The 19,408-nt window shown below is 43.3% G+C and overlaps 1 protein-coding gene across 1 annotated transcript in view; it reads left to right on the forward strand.

The window, feature by feature from the left end:
- The window catches only part of LOC119251352 (butyrophilin-like protein 2), a 296,120-nt gene that overhangs the window by 258,792 nt on the left and 17,920 nt on the right, over window positions 1-19,408 (forward strand). The window lies entirely within an intron of this gene.

The following is a 19,408-nucleotide window of genomic DNA, read 5'->3' on the forward strand; positions in this document are numbered from 1 at the left end:
CCTGGCTGGCAGAGGTTTCCCTGGGAAGCCTGATGATGCCTGGCCTGGGGTCCTCTATGGACTATCTCATTCTCCCCCAGCAACTGCAGCTTCCTTCTGTGTCTGCAGCCCTTGGGGTCTCACCGCCTGGTGTTGGGCTCATCTGGTTTATATCTCTGGTGTCCGTTAAGGTCCTGGATTCATGTATTTATTGTATGTGTTTATTTCCTCTTCCTGGTTTGGGGAGTTTTTCCTATCACTTCTTTAAATATGGGCTCTGTTCCTTTCACTGCTCTCACCCGTTATTTATTTTTTTTTTTTAGATTTATTTATTTATTTATTTATTTACTTATTTATACAAGCACTGGGTACAGTTGAAGCGCTGGAGGGTGAGAGAATTCACCAGAGCCAGAGCGGGGAGCAGAGCAGACAGAAGGACCGAAGTACACTGCTGAGGTGAGCAGCGGGCAGCAGGAGAGGTCTGCGCGCCATGTGGGACCCTCCTCCGGTGGCCGAGGAGCAGCCGGGGATCAAACCCACGCTGCAGAAGCTGCGGGAAGCTTCGCAACCCAGCGCTCAACCGCTGCGCCACCGGGGAGGCCCTCACCCGTTATTCTTATTTTGCTTTCCTCACGGTTCTGGATAGTTCATGAGGGGTTTCCTCCACCTCTTCCCCTCCTCCTTCCTTTCCCTAAGTGTTAACTTTTTTCTTTTTTAAAAAAAGTTTTATTTTATTTATTTATGCATAAGAGAATTGGGGCACAGGCCAGAGGTGAGGGGATGAGAGGATTCACCAGAGACAGAGCGGGGAACAGAGCAGGCAGACTGACTGAAATACACTGCTAAGGGGACCAGGAGAGGTCTGCTGCACTATGTGGGTTGCTCCCTGGCCGGGAACCAAACTCCTGCTGCAGAGGCTGTGGATGGCTTCATAGTGCTGAGACCTAATCCCTTGCATCACCAGGGAGGCCCAACTTTTTCTCATGTCTTGTTTCTTTGCAACTTTTAACTCCAGTTCATTGATTCACTCTCCATTTGTTTGACTCTACTAGAAATTTCTATAATTGTCATCTCCATTTTAATCTTTTCTTATTGAATTCCTTTATTTCCTTTTTTAGAGTATGATTTTCAGTCTTACGTTTGCTGATTTTGTTTCTGGACACTCATTTTTTTCCTAATTTTTCTTGCATAACCTGCTAATCTCTGTCTTCTCTGAGTTCCTCACAGCTCTCTGTGATGGCAAACTTGAATACTGTGTCTGATGAGAGGAGCAGTTGTTCCATTTCTTTGTGAGTGAGTCTGGAGATCTGTTCTCCCTCTGTGGTGTAGTATTGACTTTCAGACTCTTGTGGTCATTTTCTGTGTTTTTCACCTTCACATTCATAGCTGTCCAGACCTCACTGCTATGGCAGCCTCTGCTGGTTGTGTCTAGGTGCGTGTCCTTCTTGGTAGGCGTCCGGTGTCCCCCAGGGACAACTGCTCTGTGTTCTCCCCTCCTTTCCCTCTCCCCCACTGGACCCAAGGGCAGCTCATTCAAGGGGAGATAAGGTTTCTGGGTGTGTCCACAAGAGGCTCCTGGGCAGCTCTGTGTCCAAGGTTCTCTGCCTGCTCTTTACTACTAGGCTGTGTGGAGGTGTGGGCTGGGCTGGGCTTGAGAGCTGAGGCAGGACTGGGGCCTGGGTTCGGGTTGGGGACAGTCACTTGCAGCTGCAGCCCCTTCCCCCTCTACGATGTCAATGGATTGAATATTATTAAATAGATGCAGGACTCAGCTCTGCCCTCGTCTCTGTTTGCAGGTGTGAGAATGAAGAGCCACAAGTTCAATCTGTGTAGCACAGTTCCTGGCACGTAGCTGGTGCTCTATAGGGTTTGGTTTTCTTCTTTCTGTAACCTGTTTATCAAATTCCTCTACTATCTCTTAGGTCTTGAGATGTGTCCCCTTTGGTCAGGGGTTGGTGGTGGCAGAGGGACAGTGAGTGCATGAGGGTGACTTTGACCAGAAGTACTACCTGGTGACCCTGAGCTTGAGCAGGACTGAGGGGAAGACACAGATGCTGACAATGTTTCCAGCTCAGTGATGCTGTGATTTGTGATGCATTTGTTTGTTGGTGGGCAGGGGATAGAAAAACAGACAGGGTAGTGTGGTGGACATTGTGCCCATCAGGGGCTGGTGCTCAGGTCAGAGATGGCAGCTCATGTTCTCAGTGGACTGAGGGGTTTTCTGAGTGGACGAGGCCAAGGGGCCGATGGGCAGAAGCAGCATCTCCTCTGCAGACGATCTCAGATGAGGCTGGTGAGGCCCTTCCCTGCTGGCCACGGAGCAGGACTCACATGGCCTCCCCCTGGGATCCCACATGGTTCCGCAGATGACATATGTCAGGGCTGTGAGGAGGAACAGGCCCTCCAACCCCATCAAGGAGGTGTGGATTACACAAGTGGGGTCGCGAGAAGCCCCTCTAAACAGGTTGAAAGTTTCGGCACGGTAAAGAAAAGGAGAGCCAGGCTAAATTTCTCAAAGGAAGGGAAAATTTATTGCGCCCCGGGCGGACCTCACGCACCCAAGGTGGGGGACCATGAAGCCACGCACGTTATCTGGGGGAAGCAGGGTTTTATAGGGTGAGGAGAGGTCAGGTGGGAGACTGGGTTCCTACTGCAGGAAAAAGTTTGTAGGGCGGGGAGAGTTTCTTTGTCTGAGAAAAGATTTGTAGGGATGGGGAAAGTTCATTATCTGAATCCTCTAGGCAGGCTTCCGCATTGCTGTTCCCAGGTGGGCTACCTGGTGGGTTTTTGCATTTCGGCCTCCTGCATGGACCTTTCACAGGTGAGGCCTGAAAGGTGAGGGGTTTGGGGAGCAGAGGCAGCAGGGGCATCAGGGACTGTGAGGATTGCCAAAGACCAGCCTCGGCAAAATGTCATGTCAGGTGTCCCTGAAAGGATGAGACGGCCTAGGCAAAACTTTAAGGGCTACAGGGAAGGGGATGAGGTAGTGAGAAGACACTGACACTGGATGAGGTGCAAGTCTCTTCTACTGAGGGACTCAGCAGGTCTTTATTTATTCATTTTTACCAAGTGAGATTGTAACAGGGTGGTCCCCAGGAAAGGGGGAGGTTCCCTGCCCCACCCAAGGGAGGGTGGAGCTGAGCAGGAAGAGGAGAAGCAGAAGAAGAGACTGAGGAAGAAAGGAAGCAGGATGGAGCCAGGAGACCTGGAGGAGGCGCATGGAGCCTAGAGACACGTGAAGAAACTACGCTTGTCTTTTGGTCGTGGACTGGGTGACACAGATGTGGGTGAGACCCGTGGGGAGGTGACAATGGCAGCTTTTATCTTGATGTTGATTTTGCTCTTTTCCTTCCGGGCTTGTCCGGTTGTTTGTGACCCTTTTCTGTGGGTCCCCACTGGAAGATGCTTTAGACTTGTGGCAGGCCTTGGGCCTTGCTCTGGGCAATCCCATTTGGATGGACTTTTACCCACGAGGGGATGGGTAACTTTGGGTGCTTCATTTAGAAACTAGACTCTTTGCCTTACCTGTATTGTTTCCTAGTTTTATTAAAGTTCCTTCCCATTAAAGTCCCATGTGTTTTGTGTTGATGCGGCGGATGGCAGAACCCATTTAGAATAGGCAGGTTTGCGGGGTTTGGGCTGCCCCTCTCCCTGTCCTATAACAAGATGACATCATCACGTGCATAGAAGCAAAGCAGAAACAATCAGTGTATTCTTTTCCCATAGACTTTTGGCTGCTACGTGCTCTCAGCAAGAACCTTCAAGGTTAATAGATAAAAAATCTAAAACTTACACTAAAACTCATTATTTCAGCTTAGACAATTACCTAAGACAGCCAATAGCCATCGGTACACCCCTATCAGCTAAAGCCTAAGCATCCAAAGACTGTTCTATACACATGGCCTTCAGCTGGAGACCAGCTGCTTTCTGGTTATCAGCTAACAGGGTTTTCTACCTAGAAACTTCTTAACACAATGAACTTCATTTAAAAACTTTCCTAAGAAACTTCAAAAAAAAGGAAAAGAAGGACTTACTATAATCCTTGTCCTGGGTTGCTTGTCAGGCATGTCTATGTGTAACAAACTCTTTCCCACTGTCAGGTTTACAGTGTTTAATTTTGAAGCAGGTATTTCTTTGTGCCATTTACTTACAGTATTCTATATGTATAATTTATTGCCCAATGTACTTTCTGAGAAGTTTTTCTTTTTATGACCAAGAACAAAAAACAAGGGGATGCTTATAGGTTACAGATTAATCTTCAGCCCCACAATGTGAGGCTCTTTGAGCTTCGGCCCCATGGTGTGAAGCTCTTTTCTTAACTGCTTGCCAGCTTCTTATCTGGCTGTGGCAGCAAGGCCCCCACAGAGGATGCCTGAGGCTGGGAGAGCTCCCTGATTTGGAGGAGTCACCTGAGCCAGGAGGGGCCCCTGGGAGAGCAATGAGAGGGTATCAGAGAAGGAGGGGGATGACTGGTGGACCCTCCTTTAGGCAGAGGAATCCCTTGAAAGGTGAGGCAGGGAGGTAACACAAGCTGACTGGGGAGGGTCATTGCATTGGGAGGAAATGGACTGGAGGAGGTGTGGCTGGAGGTGAGGGGCAGTCCCTTGAGGGTCACTGGGGTGGTCGCCATAGGGCACAGACAGAGCCCTGCAAGGGACTCAGTGTCAGTCCTGACTGGGCCCCACACTCTCTCATAGTTCTGGATCTGGAAGCCAAGCAGCCTGGAGCACAGTGGGTGCTTAACAGTGGGTGCTTAGTGGGCGCCTCCCTCTGTGCCTGCAGGGTGTCAGGGTGCCTGCCCCTCCCCTCTGCTGGCGCCTGTGATCCTGCTGTTTTCCTCCTGATAACCAGGATGCACTGTCCAGAGGGCAGGGTGGAGGCTGCTGGGATTTCATTTCAGCTTTTACTTTCAAGTGGTGGAAGGAACCTGAGAAGGGTGACTCCTTGCACTGGGAGAGCTTTGTTGGGGTCCCAGGGCTGGTCTCTATGGATATCCCTCAACGTGAGAGAGGTTCTGCTTCCCTGCTCTCCTGGGAATACCCTTCTCTCAGCCACAAGCCCTCTTGGCACCCATTATGACTGCCGAGTAGCTACTAGTGGTTCCAACTCTTCAGGAAACCCTGAAGCTTCTCAATCTTCAAGAGATGCTCTAGAATTCTCCACCTTCAAAGCAGGTATGTGAGCTTTGAGGACATCTGTCTTCCAAGAAGACGAACATGTGGAGCAGCAAGCTGTAAGGAGGGGGCTGTGAATGTGGTGTGGCTGGAGTCAGGGTGGGGTGTTGCCCAGGAAATGGTGCAGCTCTAATAAGGCCCAGCACAACCTCACTGAAGGTTGCACTTCATTTATTTCGACGATGTGTCTGTAACAGTCGCTGAGGCAGGACCCTGTACTAATGACATTCAGTGACTCTTCCAATACAACTTCATGTCATTCTTATTCCAGCCTTGGGGGGGAGATGCTGTCACTATTCCAATTTTGCAGATGAGGAAACTGAGGAAGGAAGGTTAAGAGACTTAAACAAGATGGTCACACAGAGAATGGCTGAGTCCTGAAGGGACCTCACAATCAGACCCCAGAATCTGTCGTCCCAGGACCATCCCCTGTCTCCCCCAACCCCAGCCACTAGGAGGTTTGAGGGTGTTTTCTCTGCAGGACTCATTTCCATTCTCTGCTGCTCTGTCCCACTGGGTCCCTCACTCCAAGGCAGGATCCCCCACAGAGTTAGAGAGGAGGAGGCCAAACACTCAGTGGGGATCTGACCAGGCTCCTGCTGTGTTTGGGGCAGGACCTTGTCCTTGGCCCTGGCAGGTCAGGGCTGGGGAGGGACTGACCTTCAGGTGAACTGAACAAGCAGACAGAGCAGGACAGGGGCCTGTGGGGGGACCCCGACGCCTTGGGGACAGTATCGTGTGTCCTGATGCTTCTCAGGGACACCTGCTCACACTAAGGGGGGGCAGGACCACAAGCAGGTGCTGGCCTGTACTTCGTGGGGGCCTGGGTCTGGGCCTCTGTCCTGGGGAGTCACGGGTGTGAAGATGGGGAGGGGAGGGCAGTTTGCATCCTGGGCCCAGGTGCTGGGAATGGAGGGTCCTGGCACTCTGAGCAGAGTGGGTCTGGGGTGGGGGTTCCATGAGGTGTGAAGGGAAGGGAGGATGTTTTCCTTCAATAAACCTCATGGTCTTTAACAGCACAGAGGCTCAGAAGCCCTGACAGGAGCCAGGTCTGTCCTCCTTGGTCTCAGAGCCTAAGGGCTCACCAGGAAGGGTCCTGCTCCTGCTGGTGGGGGGTCCCTGGGCCCTGCTCCCCACTGAGCCCAGAGCTCCTGGCTGCCCTGCTCCTCTGTGTGGGCCTGGCTGCCTCTTGCCCTGTCTCTCCCCAGCCCTGAGGAGATGGCACCCTGCTCCTGCCCCAGCTCTGTGCTCTGCTTCCTCCCCTCCCTGCTGCTCCTCCTCCAGCTGCCCCCTGGGGGGTCCCCAGGTGAGTGTGTCCCTCTCTGTCCTGTGTCTCCCTTGGGTGGGTGGGGCCCAGGGGTTCTGGGGGCTCTTCCTTCAGGAAGGATGGCTGTTGGGGACCCTGGCTCTGGAAAGTTTGGGTTACTCCCCAACCACTTCTGTGATAACACAGTTAAGAGCAGTCACTGAGCTGTCACATGAAGGGGAGGGATGACAATTGCTCAGTCAGGGGTTTATGGTGTTTAAAAAGTCACCTGTGAAAAAATGTGAAATACCTTTCCCTTCCTTTTTTTGATTTTGCTTTATATGATCAGAAAATCTTGTCATTCATTAATCTATTTATTTCTACCCATAATTATACTCCCAAATTATACCTTAAGTGCTGTGTACCAACAGGATTATTTATTTATTTATTTTTAATTTGTATTTTAATTTGAATAAATTTTATTTATTTATTTTTAATTTGTATATATTACATCATTTTTCTCCTTTCAGGTGTAGTTCCCATGAAATTCCCATCACCAATTCATCTGCAAATCATCACCATAGTCCCTATATGCTCTTCTCTTCCTTGTTTTGATCCCTCTTCCTCCCGTTCCCTTGCAGAATATCTATGATTTATGGCTGCCTGCTAATTTTGCTTTATTATTTTTATTATTATTGTGATTATTTCCCTTATCCTTTGTTTACCTTATATTCCTATGTGAGTGAAACTATTCACTATTTTTCTTTTTCCTTCTGGCTTCTTTCACTGAGCATCCATCTATGTTGCTCCATCCACGCTGCTGCGAATGGCATAAGTTTATCTTTTTTGATTGCTGAATAGTATTCCATTGTGTATATGTACCACATCTTCTTCTTCTTCTTTTTTAAAGATTTATTTATTTATTTATACAAGCACTGGGTACACTCAGAAGCATGGGAGGGTGAGAGAATTCACCAGAGTCAGAGTGAGGAACAGAACAGGCAGACTGATGAAGTACACTGCTGAGGGGAGCAGCAGGTGTCGTGGGAGAGGTCTCACACCATGTGGCACCCTCGCCCAGCGTTCGGGGATCTGTCTGTAGAGGCTGTGGGCAGCTTCGCAGCTCAGCACTCAACCGCTGCGCCACCGGGGAGGCCCTACCACATCTTCTTGATCCAGTCGTCTGGTTTTGGGCATTTGAGTTGTTTCCAGGTTTTACCTACTGTAAATAGTGCTGCAGTAAACATGGGGGTGCAGGTATCCTTTTGAATTCATGTTTTTGTGTCCTTTGGGTAGATTCCTAGGAGTGGAATTGCTGGGTCAATTGGAAGCTCCATTTTCAGTAGTTTAAGGAACCTCCAGACAGCTTTCCATAGTGGTTGGACAAGTTTGCACTTCCACGAGCAGTGTGCAAGAGTGCCTTTTATACCACATCCTCACAAACATTTGCTGTTACCTGTTTTTTAATATGTGCCATTCTCACTGGTGTGAGGTGGTATCTCATTGTGTTTTTGATTTGTATTTCCCTGATTTCAAGTGATGTTGAACATTTTTTCATATACCTGTTCGCCATTTGCATTTCCTCTTTGCATAAGTGTCTTTTGAGTTGTTTTGCCCATTTTGGACAAGATTGTTTAATTTGTTTTTGTTGAGACATGTGTGCTCTTTGTGGATCTTTGTGGTTAGTAACTTGTCAGTTGTATTGTGTGCAAAAATTTTCTCCCAATCAGTGGGGTGTCTCTTTGTTTTGGTTACTGTCTCTTTTGCTGTGTAGAAGCTCCTTAATTTGATGTAGTCCCAGCTGTTTATCTTTGCCTTCACTATCACCGCTTTGGGTGATGTCTCTTTAAAGATGTTACTCAGATGTATGTCATGCAGTGTTTTGCCTATATTTTCTTCTATGTATTTTACGGTTTCAGGTCTTATGTCCAATTCTTTTATCCATTTTGAGTTGGTTTTTGTGAATGGCATGAGGTAGTAGTCTAGCTTCATTCTTTTGCATATAGCAGACTGATTTTCTGACCACAATTTTTGAACCAACTGTCTTTGTTCTGGTACATATTCTTTACTCCTTTGCCGAAGATTAGTTGTCCATAAATATATAGATTTATTTCTGGGCTTTTATTCAGTTCCATTGGTCTGTTTATCTGTTTTTGTTCCAATGCCATACTGTTCAGTGTCTTAATTATTTTTAGTATGCCTAGTAGTATGCCTAGTATGCCTAGGCTTTATAGTATGGCTAGTATGCTTAGTTTGAGGTCTGGGAGTGTGATACCTCCAGTCTCCTTCTTTTTAGTCAGGAGAGCTTTTGCTATTTGAGTTTTTTTGTGGCTCCATATGGCTTTCATCAATATTTGTTCTATATCTTCGGAGAATGACACTGAATTTTTTATTGGAATAGCGTTGAATCTGTAAATTGCTTTTGGTAGGATGGCCATTTTGATAATGTTAATTCTTCTAATCCAAGAGCAAGGGATATCTTTCTATTTCTTGTGTTTTTTTTTCTATTTCTTTTAACAATGTTTTATAAATATCTTTATACAGGTCCTTCACCTCTTTTGTTAGTTTTATTCCCGAGTATTTGATTTTTTTCTTTCAATTATAAAAGGGAAGATTTTCTTAATCTCTTCTTTAGATTGAATGTTTGCATATAGGAGAGTTACTGTTCTTTGTGTGTTGATTTGTATTCTGTTATTTTGCTAAACTGGCCTATAATTTTGATTAGTTTTTCTGTGGAGTTTTTGGGGTTCCCTATGTATATTATCATATTATCTGCAAATAGTGATAGTTTTACTCCTTCTTTCCCTATTTGGATTCCTTGTATGTCTGTCTTTTGTCTTATTGCTCTGGCTAGGACCTCCAGTATTATATTGAAGAGCTGTGGTGAGAGAGGACATCTTTGTCTTGTTCCAGATCCTAAGGGAAAGGCCTTCAGCTCTTCTCCATTGAAGATAATATTGATTGTGGGTTTGTTGTATATATATGGCTTTTATTATATTAAGGTATGTTCCTTCTATCCTGAGAATTTTGAGGGCCTTTATCATAAATGGTTGTTGAACTTTGTCAAATGTTTTCTCCACATCTATTGATATCATCATATGATTTTTGTTTTTCTTTTTGTTCATGTGTGGGATCACATTAATTGATTTTCAGATGATGAACCATCCTTGTGTCCCTGGAATGAATTCCATTTGGTTATGTTATATTATCTTTCTGATGCATTGTTGGATTCTGTTGGCTAGGGTTTTGTTGAGGGTTTTTTGTATCAGTAGTGTTCGTTAGAGAGATTTGCCTGTAGTTTACTTTTTTGTATGTGGTCCTTGTTTGGTTTTGGTATTAGTGTCATGTTGGCTTCATAGAACATATTTGGTAGTATTCCTTCCTTTACAATTTTTTGGAAAGAGTTTGTGTAAGTTACGCACTAGTTCATTTCTGAACGTTTGGTAGAATTTTTTGTGAAACTGTTCCTGCTCTTGTGTTTCTGGGAAGGGTATTGATTACCATTTCAATTTCACTGCTTGTAATTGGACTGTTTAGGTGTTCTATTTTTCTTTATCTAGTTTTGGATGATTGTATAATTCTAGGAATTTATCCATGTCTTCTAGATTGTTGAATTTGTTTGCATATAACTGTTCATGGTAATCTCTGATTATTCTTTTGATTTCTGCTTTGTCTATTATAACTTCTCCTCTTTCATTTATGATCCTATTTGTTTGTGTCTTCTCTGTTTTTTCTTTGTGTCTATTTTGTTTGTTTTTTTGAAGAACCAACTTTTTGTTTTGTTGATCTTTTGGATTGTTTTTTAAATTTCTAGTTCATTTATTTCTGCTTTGATTTTTATTATTTCCTTTCTTAGACTGGCTTTTGGGTTTTTTTGTTGTTCTTTTTCTAGTTCTTTGAGATGGGAAATGAGGTTGTTTCTTTGCATTCTTTCTTGTTTCTTGATGTGAGTCTGTATTGCCATATACTTTCCTCTTACTACTGCTTTTGCTGTGTCCCATACGTTCGGGAAAGTTGCGCCCTCATTGTCATTCATCTCAAGGTTTTTTTTAATTGCTTCTTTGGTCTTCCACTGGAAGTAGTGTAGGTTTCAATCTCTATGAAGTGGGAGGTTTCCTTGCTTTTTTTCACGATTCATATCTAGTTTTATGCCTTTATGATTGGAGAAGATAGCCGGTATGATTTTGATCTTCATGTACCTGTTGATGTTTGTCTTGTGTCCCAATATGTGACCAGTCCTGGAGAATGATCTGTGTGCACTTGAAAAAACGTGTATTTGGATTTTTTTGGGTGCAGTGTCCTATAGATGTCTGTTAATCCCATGAGGTCTAGGTCCTTATTTAGAGCTCAAGTGTCCTTGTTTAATTTTTGTCTCATTGATATGTCCACTAGTGAGAGTGGGTTGTTGAAGTATATGTATTTTCTCTAATGTCTGTTTTCAGAGCTGATCATAATTGATATATTGATATATTTTGGTGCTCTTTTATTTGGGAAGTATTTGTTGATGAGTGTTATGTCTTCCTGATCTATTGTCCCCTTAATCATAATGTAGTGACCATCTTTGTCTTTCTTTACCTTTTTTAGTTTGAAGTCTTTTTTATCCAATGTAAGTATAGCTGTTCCTACCATGTTTTTTGGTCCATTTTCTCATAGGATTGCTTTCCAAACTTTTGCTTTCAATCTATGTTTATCTTTTGTGGTTAAATGTGTTTCCTGTACACAGCAAAAGCTTGGGTTCTCTTTTTAATCCAGGCTGCTGCTCTGTGTCTTTTATTGATGAGTTTAGTCCATTTACATTTTGAGTTAATATTGCTATACTGATCTATGATTTTCTCTCCTCTCTTCCAACACCCTGGGTATTGATCAACACCCTGGGTCCCTCCAGGAACTCATTGTAATTTCTCCTTATCAGTTGTTTTTATGGGAGAATTTAATGCTAGCATCCCTTCACCACCATGCTGGTGATGTCATCCTGGGTTCTTTATTTTTATACACCTTGCTTTCTAGCAGGAGTTATTGAATAATACATGTAACAAATTATTAAAACTACAATCTAGTAGTGGGGCTGAGAAGAGGGACAGGCTGGGAGCAGGTTGGGTAGTAGGGGAAGGAGGGACTTGTGGGGGCAGCTGTGTCTTATCAAGGGGGTCAGTGTAGATGATGGGATGGAGCAAAGCACTGGATAGGGAGTGTTAGGAGTGAGGGTCCCATGGAAGGAACAGCCTGTGGGAAGCTGGCTGGTGTAAGGTGTGCAAGGACAGAGGGGGTGAGAATCAGCTGGAGCAGAGGGAGAGGGAGGGAAACTGGAATGGTTGTCCGAGGCCTGGGAAGGTGTCACCCTGTGGGGCTGGGGAGCCCCTACCAGGCTGTGAGCAGAGCAGGACCTGGTTCAGCTCCCAGGTGAAAGGCGCCCAGACTGGGGGTGGCAGGAGAGACTAGTCTGTGTGTCCAAGTGAGAGAGGAGGGCAGCACAAGTGAGAAGTGGCTCTTTGGACGTTTAGGGGGCTCCTGAAGACACCACAGTCCTGCCCTGTCCTTCCTCAGGCCAAAGGCTCTGACTGGGGAGCAGGCTGGGAGAAACTTTTTCTTTTTTTTTAATTGATGTAATATTAATTTACAGACTATATATTTTAGGTGTGAAATATCTCACCTTAGCAACTCGGTGTTTCACAAACACGCACTATCAAAATTCTAGTCACTATCCTCCACCAAGCTGTTCTCTCCACCCTCCTTCCCCTCTAGTGACTGCCATTTTGTTGACACAGTCCAATGTTTTGTTTATTGAGTGCTTTTTTCTTCACATTGTGCACATGAGTGTAATCCTAGGGTATTTCTCTTTCTCTTTTTGACTTAATGTAATTCCTTCAGGTTTTTTTCATATTGTTGAAAATGGCACAATTTAATCTATTTAAATATCTGTCTTCTTGTCCATTGTATTTGTATACATAAGAAAAAACATATAAGATGTGTGTGCACATATATAATTATATAATTTTTTAATGTATTCATCTGTCCTCTAGCACTTATGTTGTTTTGCTATCTTTGCTGTTGTAAATAGTGTGCAGTAACAATAGGGGGCTTGTCTCCTATTTTGAATAAGTATTTTCATATTCTGCAGAAAAAGAGTCAGAGGTTGAATAATTGGATTGTATGGTAATTCTATTTTTATGTGTTTGAGAAACCGCCACACAGTTTTATATAGTGGCTGCACTAATTACTTTCCTACCAGTAATGTGCAAGGGTCCTTTATCTACTGAACCTCTCCAAAATTAATTATTTCTTCATATTTTGGTAATAGCCTTCTTACTGGTAAAGCTAGAATATCATTAATTGATTTTTCAAATGTTGACCTATCATTGTGTTGCTGAGATAAACCCAACTTGCTCTTTATGTGTGATCCTTTTCATATTATTTAATTTGGTTTGGTGAGATTCTGTTGTGAATTTTTACAATTATGTTTTTCAGGGATATTGCTCTGTAGTTCTCTTATTTGTGATGTTGTTCTCTGCTTTTGGTATCAAGGTAATTTTGGTCCATAAAATGTGTTTGGAATTCCCATAACTTTGCACACAAGCTTCTGCGTTGAGTTAAATTGTAACTGCTTTTTGTATTTGGAGAGAGTGTGACTATTGAACTTGAAACCTTTTAAAAAAATGTGTTTGGAATCATTCCCACTACCTCAATTTTTTGAAGAGCTTGAGAAGGACAGTGATTAATTCATCTTTGATGGCTGGGTAGAACTCACTAGTGAAAATATTTGGTCCTCTTTCTGATTTTTGGGAGACTTTATTTCTCTCTCAATTTCCTTGCTTGTAATTAGTCTGTTCAGGTTTTCTATTTCTTCTGATTCAGTTTTAGAAGATTGTATTCTTCTAAGAATTATCCATTTCTTCTAGATTACTCCATGTATTGGCATATAGATGTTTGGTTCTCTCTTCTGATCCTCTGTGTTCTTGAAATGCCTGTGTTATTTCTCTTTCATTTCTGATTCTATTCATTAGAGTTTTTCTTCTTCTTTTATTTTTCCTTGTAAGGTTTGTCTATTTTGTTCAATTTTTCATGTGCTAGCTTTGGTTTCATTCATGTTTTGGACTGTCTTTGATTTTGGTTTCATTGATTTCTACTTTAATTTTTATTATTTACTTCCTTCAATATCTTTTGGTTTCCTCTGTTCTTCTTTTTCTAGTTCCTTTAGGTGTAGGTTAGATTATTTACATGAGATTTTCATTCTTGGTTTGGACCTGTAATATTATACACTGTCCTCTTAGGACTCCTTTTGCTGCTTCGTATAGGTAGGCTGTGTCCTCATTCTCATTTGTCTCAATGTATTTTTAATTTCTTCTTTGATTTCCTCCTTAACTTCATCCTCACGGAGTGGAGTGTTGTTCACTCTCCACAAATGAGAGGTTTTCCTACTTCCTTTTTATGGTTGATTTCTAGTTTGAAACTTTGGGATCAGAGAGATACTCTGTGAATGCATTCATCATGTATTTATTCATCACACTTGGGTTTTGACTCAACATGTGATCCATTCTGCAGATTGCTCCATGTGCACTTGACAACATGTGTCCTTAGCTTCCTTTATGGTCAGTGCCCTGTAAATGTCTGGCAGGACCATATAGTCTAATGCCTCCCTTAAGGCCACTGTTTCCTTGCTGATTTTGTGTCAGGTGGATGTGTCCATTGGTGAAAGTGGGGTGTTGAAGTCCTTCACCTCTATTGTGTTGCTACCAATATCTGTTTGCAGACTTGTTGATAAGTGCCTCATATATATTTGGATGCTCTTTTGTTTGGTATAAAATGCATTGATGAGTGTTCTGTCTTCCTGATGTAGGATTCCTTAATCATTATATGATGTCCATCTTTGTCTCTATTACCTTTTTAGCTGAAAGCCTCTTTTATCTGATATGACTTTATCTTCCTTTTTTTGTGGGCCCCATTCCTTGTACACACTGTTTACCTTTGGAGCACTGATGTGTCTCCTACAGACAACAGAAAGGTGGTTTTCATTTTCTGTTTTAACCAGACTCTGTGCTTCTTTAATTCATGAATTCAGTCTAATTACATACATGGTGATTAGTGATACATGAAGATTTACTACTGCCCTTTTGTCTTTAGTTTTCTGGTTTTACATAATTGCTTTTCCATTTTTTTCCCTCTGATTTATTTAGGGGTGCTCTTTCCATCAATTCTTGTAGGGAATGTCTAGTGTTCACAATCTTCAACTTCTGTTTGTTTGGAAGTTATTTTCTTTGCCTCATATTTGCAGCACTTTATAGGCCATAGTATTCTTGGGAAAACACAAGGCCTGGGACTTATTAATATAACAACATTTTGAATATGTGATGCCACTCCCTCCTTGGTTGTAGGGTTCCCTCAGGAAACATGTACACCCTGTGGGAGAACCTTTATAGATGATCTATTTTCCCACCCATCTCCATCTGCACTATTCTCTATTTGTCTGGAACTCTTGGTAGTTTCATGACTGTGTCTTGCTGTAGGTGCCAATATATTGATTTAGCAAGAGGTTCTTTTGTTTATTTTTATTTTTTAAAAGATTTATTTATTTATTTATTTATTTATACAAGCACTGGGTACAGTCAGAAGCATGGGAGGGCGAGAGAATTCACCAGAGCCAGAGTGGGGAACAGAACAGGCAGACTGATGAAATACACTGCTGAGGGGAGCAGCAGGAGCAGCAGGAGAGGTCTGTGCACGATGTGGGACCCTCGCCAGTGGCTGGGGATGAAACCAGTGCCGCAGAGGCTGCAGGCAGCTTCGCAGCCCAGTGCTCAACTGCTGCACCACTGGGGAGGCCCAAGAGGTTCTTTGAGCTTATTCACTTATATATTCAGTTCCTTCTGCAGGTTGGACATTTTCCTGTATTTCTGAAAGGTTTTTGTTCTGATCTCTTGCTGTTCCCCTTTTGGAATACCAATTATCCTTATGTTGCCTTTTCTCATGGAGTTGGGTAGTTCTTGAACTGTTTCTTCATTTTTTTTTCTTCATTTTTCTCTTTCTTTTTCAAACTGGGTCCTTTGTGTATTATTATATTTGAGATGATGGATTCAATCTTTCATTTAGTCTATTTTGCTCCAATAGCTTTCTCCAAATTTGTATCTTCTCTGTTGATATTTGTACATCCTACATCTCTGTTATTTTATTATTGAAAGCTTCAAATTTTATTTCTGTTCATTAACTTTATTTCTTAGTCCATTACTATATTATTCTGAATTTTGTTGTAGCTCTGTGATTAACCGTTGTCTGTTTTCTCCCACGTGTTTGATTTTATTTCAATATTTAACTCCTACCTTACAGGAAGATCTTTCAAATCTTTGAAATTGCATATTGGAGAGCTGTTCACTTCTTGTGAATTCACATCCTCTTGAGGTCTCATTGCTCAACCTTCAGGTCAGCTGTCTTCTCATTAGACAATTTCCCTCAATCTTCCTGGACCACCCGCAGTGATGGTTTGTGTTCTCTGCTTTTGGTGTGTGTGTCTCAACCTTTCTAATTCCCATGTGTGTTCACAGAACAGTTCCATGTGATTGCCCCCTCGGACCCCATTGTGGCCATACTGAGTGAGGACGTCACACTGTCCTGCTTCCTGGACCCAGTCATGAGTGCAGAGAACATGGAGTTGAGGTGGTTTCGGTCCAATATCTTGGAATCGGTGTTCATCTATCAAGATCAACAGGAGCGGAATGAGGAGCTGATGGTCCAGTATGCAGAGCGGACCTTACTTGTGGAAGAATTACTCAGCAAGGGGGAGGCTGCTGTTCACATCCACAAGGTCCAGGCTGCTGACAATGGCCTGTCAATGGCTGCAGCTTCAGAGATGGAGACTTCTATGAGCAAGCCAGTTTGGAGTTAGAGGTGGCAGGTTGGTAACATGGTTAGGCTTCTCAGTGCAGGAATTTAGTAGCTGGGAAGAAGCTAAAGACAATATAATTTAGTCTCTCATTTCATTTATGCAGAAGAAAAGAGTTATTAATTCTTTGTTGTATTAAACATAAATATACAGAAGACCTACTGTATGTCTGGGTCTGTTCTAAGCAGTTGGATCCATCAGTGAATCTAACCAAGTTCTTCACTCATGAGTTTGCTTTCAAGTGGGAGATAGAACAATTATAATAAATAAACAGGTTATAAATGATTTTAGGAAGAAATAAATGATGAGAATAAGATGCTACATTGCACAGTGGCAATGGACCAGACCAGCCATGTGAATCGGGGATTTTGCAAGTTTTAACAGCAAATGGGAGCTCAGGTTGGTCCCATCTGGCAAATACTCAGAGGAAATGGGAATTTAGTTAAGCAGATATCTGGTGTATCTTTCCCCCCGGTTTTACTGAGAAACAATTAATATACATCATTGTGTGAGTCTAAGGCATAGAGAATGATAATTTGATTTATACTTATAGTGAGATGATTGTCAAAATAGGTTAACTAACATCCATATTCCAATTTAAATATAGTAAAAAGACAAGTAAAAGAAGCAAAACGGGAAACCTTTCTAGATTAAGAAAAACTCTTAGGAGTTATGCCCTTAACCACTTTCCTACAGCACTGTTAGCTTTAACGAACATGATGTAAATCACTGGAAACGCTACTTCTGTGTGGAGGGAATAGTGAGTGTGGGTGATCTGGGGTGAATGTGTGTTTTGTGTATTCTTGGCTCCCATGGAGTCCTCATGGCTGGTGGCAGAGTGTGTGGAAACAGGGTGTTAAGAGGTAACAATACTGTTATAAAAAGATGTCATGGGTACAGGAAACATGGGTTGAGATTAGTTGCTCAGTGCTATCAAAGGTGGTCATAAAAATATATAGGAAGTAGACCTTGACCTGGGCCTTCATTCTATCAAACAAGATTCCATAAAACCCCTAGACCAGAAGAAAGGATGATGGAGCCCATGGAGCATGGGGATTGTGGTTAATAGCAGTTAGATTCTTGGGTTTGGAGTGCGGGACTTTGAAGGCACCATTTGGTAAAAATTGTGAGGGAAGCAGAAAGAAAGAAGAGGGTCGGGAAGAAGGCAGTTGCAGAGAGAAGACTCGGGGTGCTGAGTTATGGTGTTTGGATGTGGAACTGACGAATATTTTCAGCAGAACAGTTCTTAGAATGTAGACTCTGGAGTAATAGGAGGAGAATGGAGGGGAGGAAGTCTGGAGGCATGGAGTTGTGTATGGGGTGGGGAGGAGGATGCCTGACTTCTCATTGTGGTGGTGGGTGGACGGGAGGTCAGTCATCAGTGAGGATTAGATACAAAACCCAAATGGATGCTTAGAATTGGGACTGAGAGTTCAATGGGGGAAGCTTGGATCACAAAGGTTTCCAAGTTTTGTGTGTGTATTATTTAATGTTAGGAACATTGTGATATGTATCAGTTATCTATCACCATAATGATGCTGTGTAAAAAACAACCACAGAGAAATGTATTGGTGGCCTGTAGTAATGGATTTGTATTACATTGGGCCTGTGAGAACTTCAGAAAACCTGGGGGGGACTTGACTAATCTCAAGTGGCCTCACTCATTTATCTTTGGTCAGATAAAAAGGTCACCACGTGAACCTTAGCTGAGCTTGTTACATGAATCGTCACTGACTCCTGGTTGTGGGAGGACAGCATCAGCTGGAAAGGCTGGTGACAGGCCCTGCTCCATGAGCTCATCCTCCAGCACCTGGACTGAGATGTCCTTCCATGGAGATGGCAGAGGAAAGACCCATGGGGCCAGCACTCTAAACCTGCTTGACTCAAATGATCTCTCATTAGAGACATATCACCTGCCTGATTTCAGAGTCAGAATGTGAGGAATTGAAATGTAGGTGCCAGAGTATGAGGTAGAAGCATGAAGAATTAGGGGTATTTTTATTACCATCTTAGCACAGATGAGACAAAAGCATGAGTTCTGATGTAGAATTGTGAGTGTGAAGTTCATGAGCGGAATCCTGGTAGATATACCACAGAGATGGATCTATGGGGTAGGTCGGAGAGCTGGTGAGTTGAAATCTGGAAGTGATGTATGAGGAGATACAGAAGTTGAGGGAGAAGATGCCCTGGAGAGGGTGTGAGATAAGATGGGGCTTGGAGGACTGGACCCTGGGACTGCGCTGCCTTCAAGGAGTAGGTTCAGGGAGAAAAGTCAGGAAAGAGGCTCAGCAGGGGGTCTGTGGTGTAACAAACCACCCTCAAGATAAGAGAAAGCAAAGAAGATGGAGGTGGTTTCAAGAGGAAGTCTGGACTGTCCCGTGCTGAAGGGAGCTGAGTGAGGAACATGAGGATTGGGGCTGCCAAGCAGGAGACTCCTGTTGAGTCCCCAGAGCAGATGAAATGGAGCTGTAGGAGGAGCTGCTCTGGGGTGCAGGTGAGAAGTTGTTTATGGACTTTGAAGTGCACTCTTGTAACAGGGAAAGAAAAGACATTCTACAAAGATTTGAGAATATTTACAAAATTATAAAAAATAATAGGTAGAAAGGTAGAGATTAGCAATCATGACCAAACACTTGTAAACTATGAGAGGGGAGGGTAGAGGAGAGGAGAAGAGGAGATAAGAAAGAGGGCGGGGGGAGAGAAAGAGAGAGAGAGAGAGAGAGAGAGAGAGGAAGAGCCCAGAGAGAGAATGAATGATGGGAACAGCCCTTATGAGAGGTGGTGACCTGTGGGGCTAGAGCTCAGGGAACAGTCTCTCTTGGGGAGATTCCCTCTCCCTGAATCACAGAAGACCGGAAGACCAGTTTGGTACAGAAGAATTTTGGGTGATTAAAACATGCAAAAACATCTATTCCACAAATCTTCCAATTTCAAATATTTTTTGTTAACTGGAGAAGTCCACTCAAAAAAGATTTTATGTTGACAAAATGTAGGCCTCGGTATCAATTAAACCCTTGAAAATTTGGTAGCACATGCCTTGTTCCTCTGGATCTGGAGTTTGATCTGGAGTTTGATCTGGAGTTTTATCCTTGATGTATTTATCCTTAGGATTTATATGTTTGGAGACAGAGACGTGAC

The sequence above is a fragment of the Talpa occidentalis genome, unplaced genomic scaffold (assembly GCF_014898055.3).
Source record: "Talpa occidentalis isolate TD23 unplaced genomic scaffold, MPIMG_talOcc4v2.1 talOcc4.2, whole genome shotgun sequence".
In the NCBI taxonomy this organism is placed as follows: domain Eukaryota; kingdom Metazoa; phylum Chordata; class Mammalia; order Eulipotyphla; family Talpidae; genus Talpa; species Talpa occidentalis.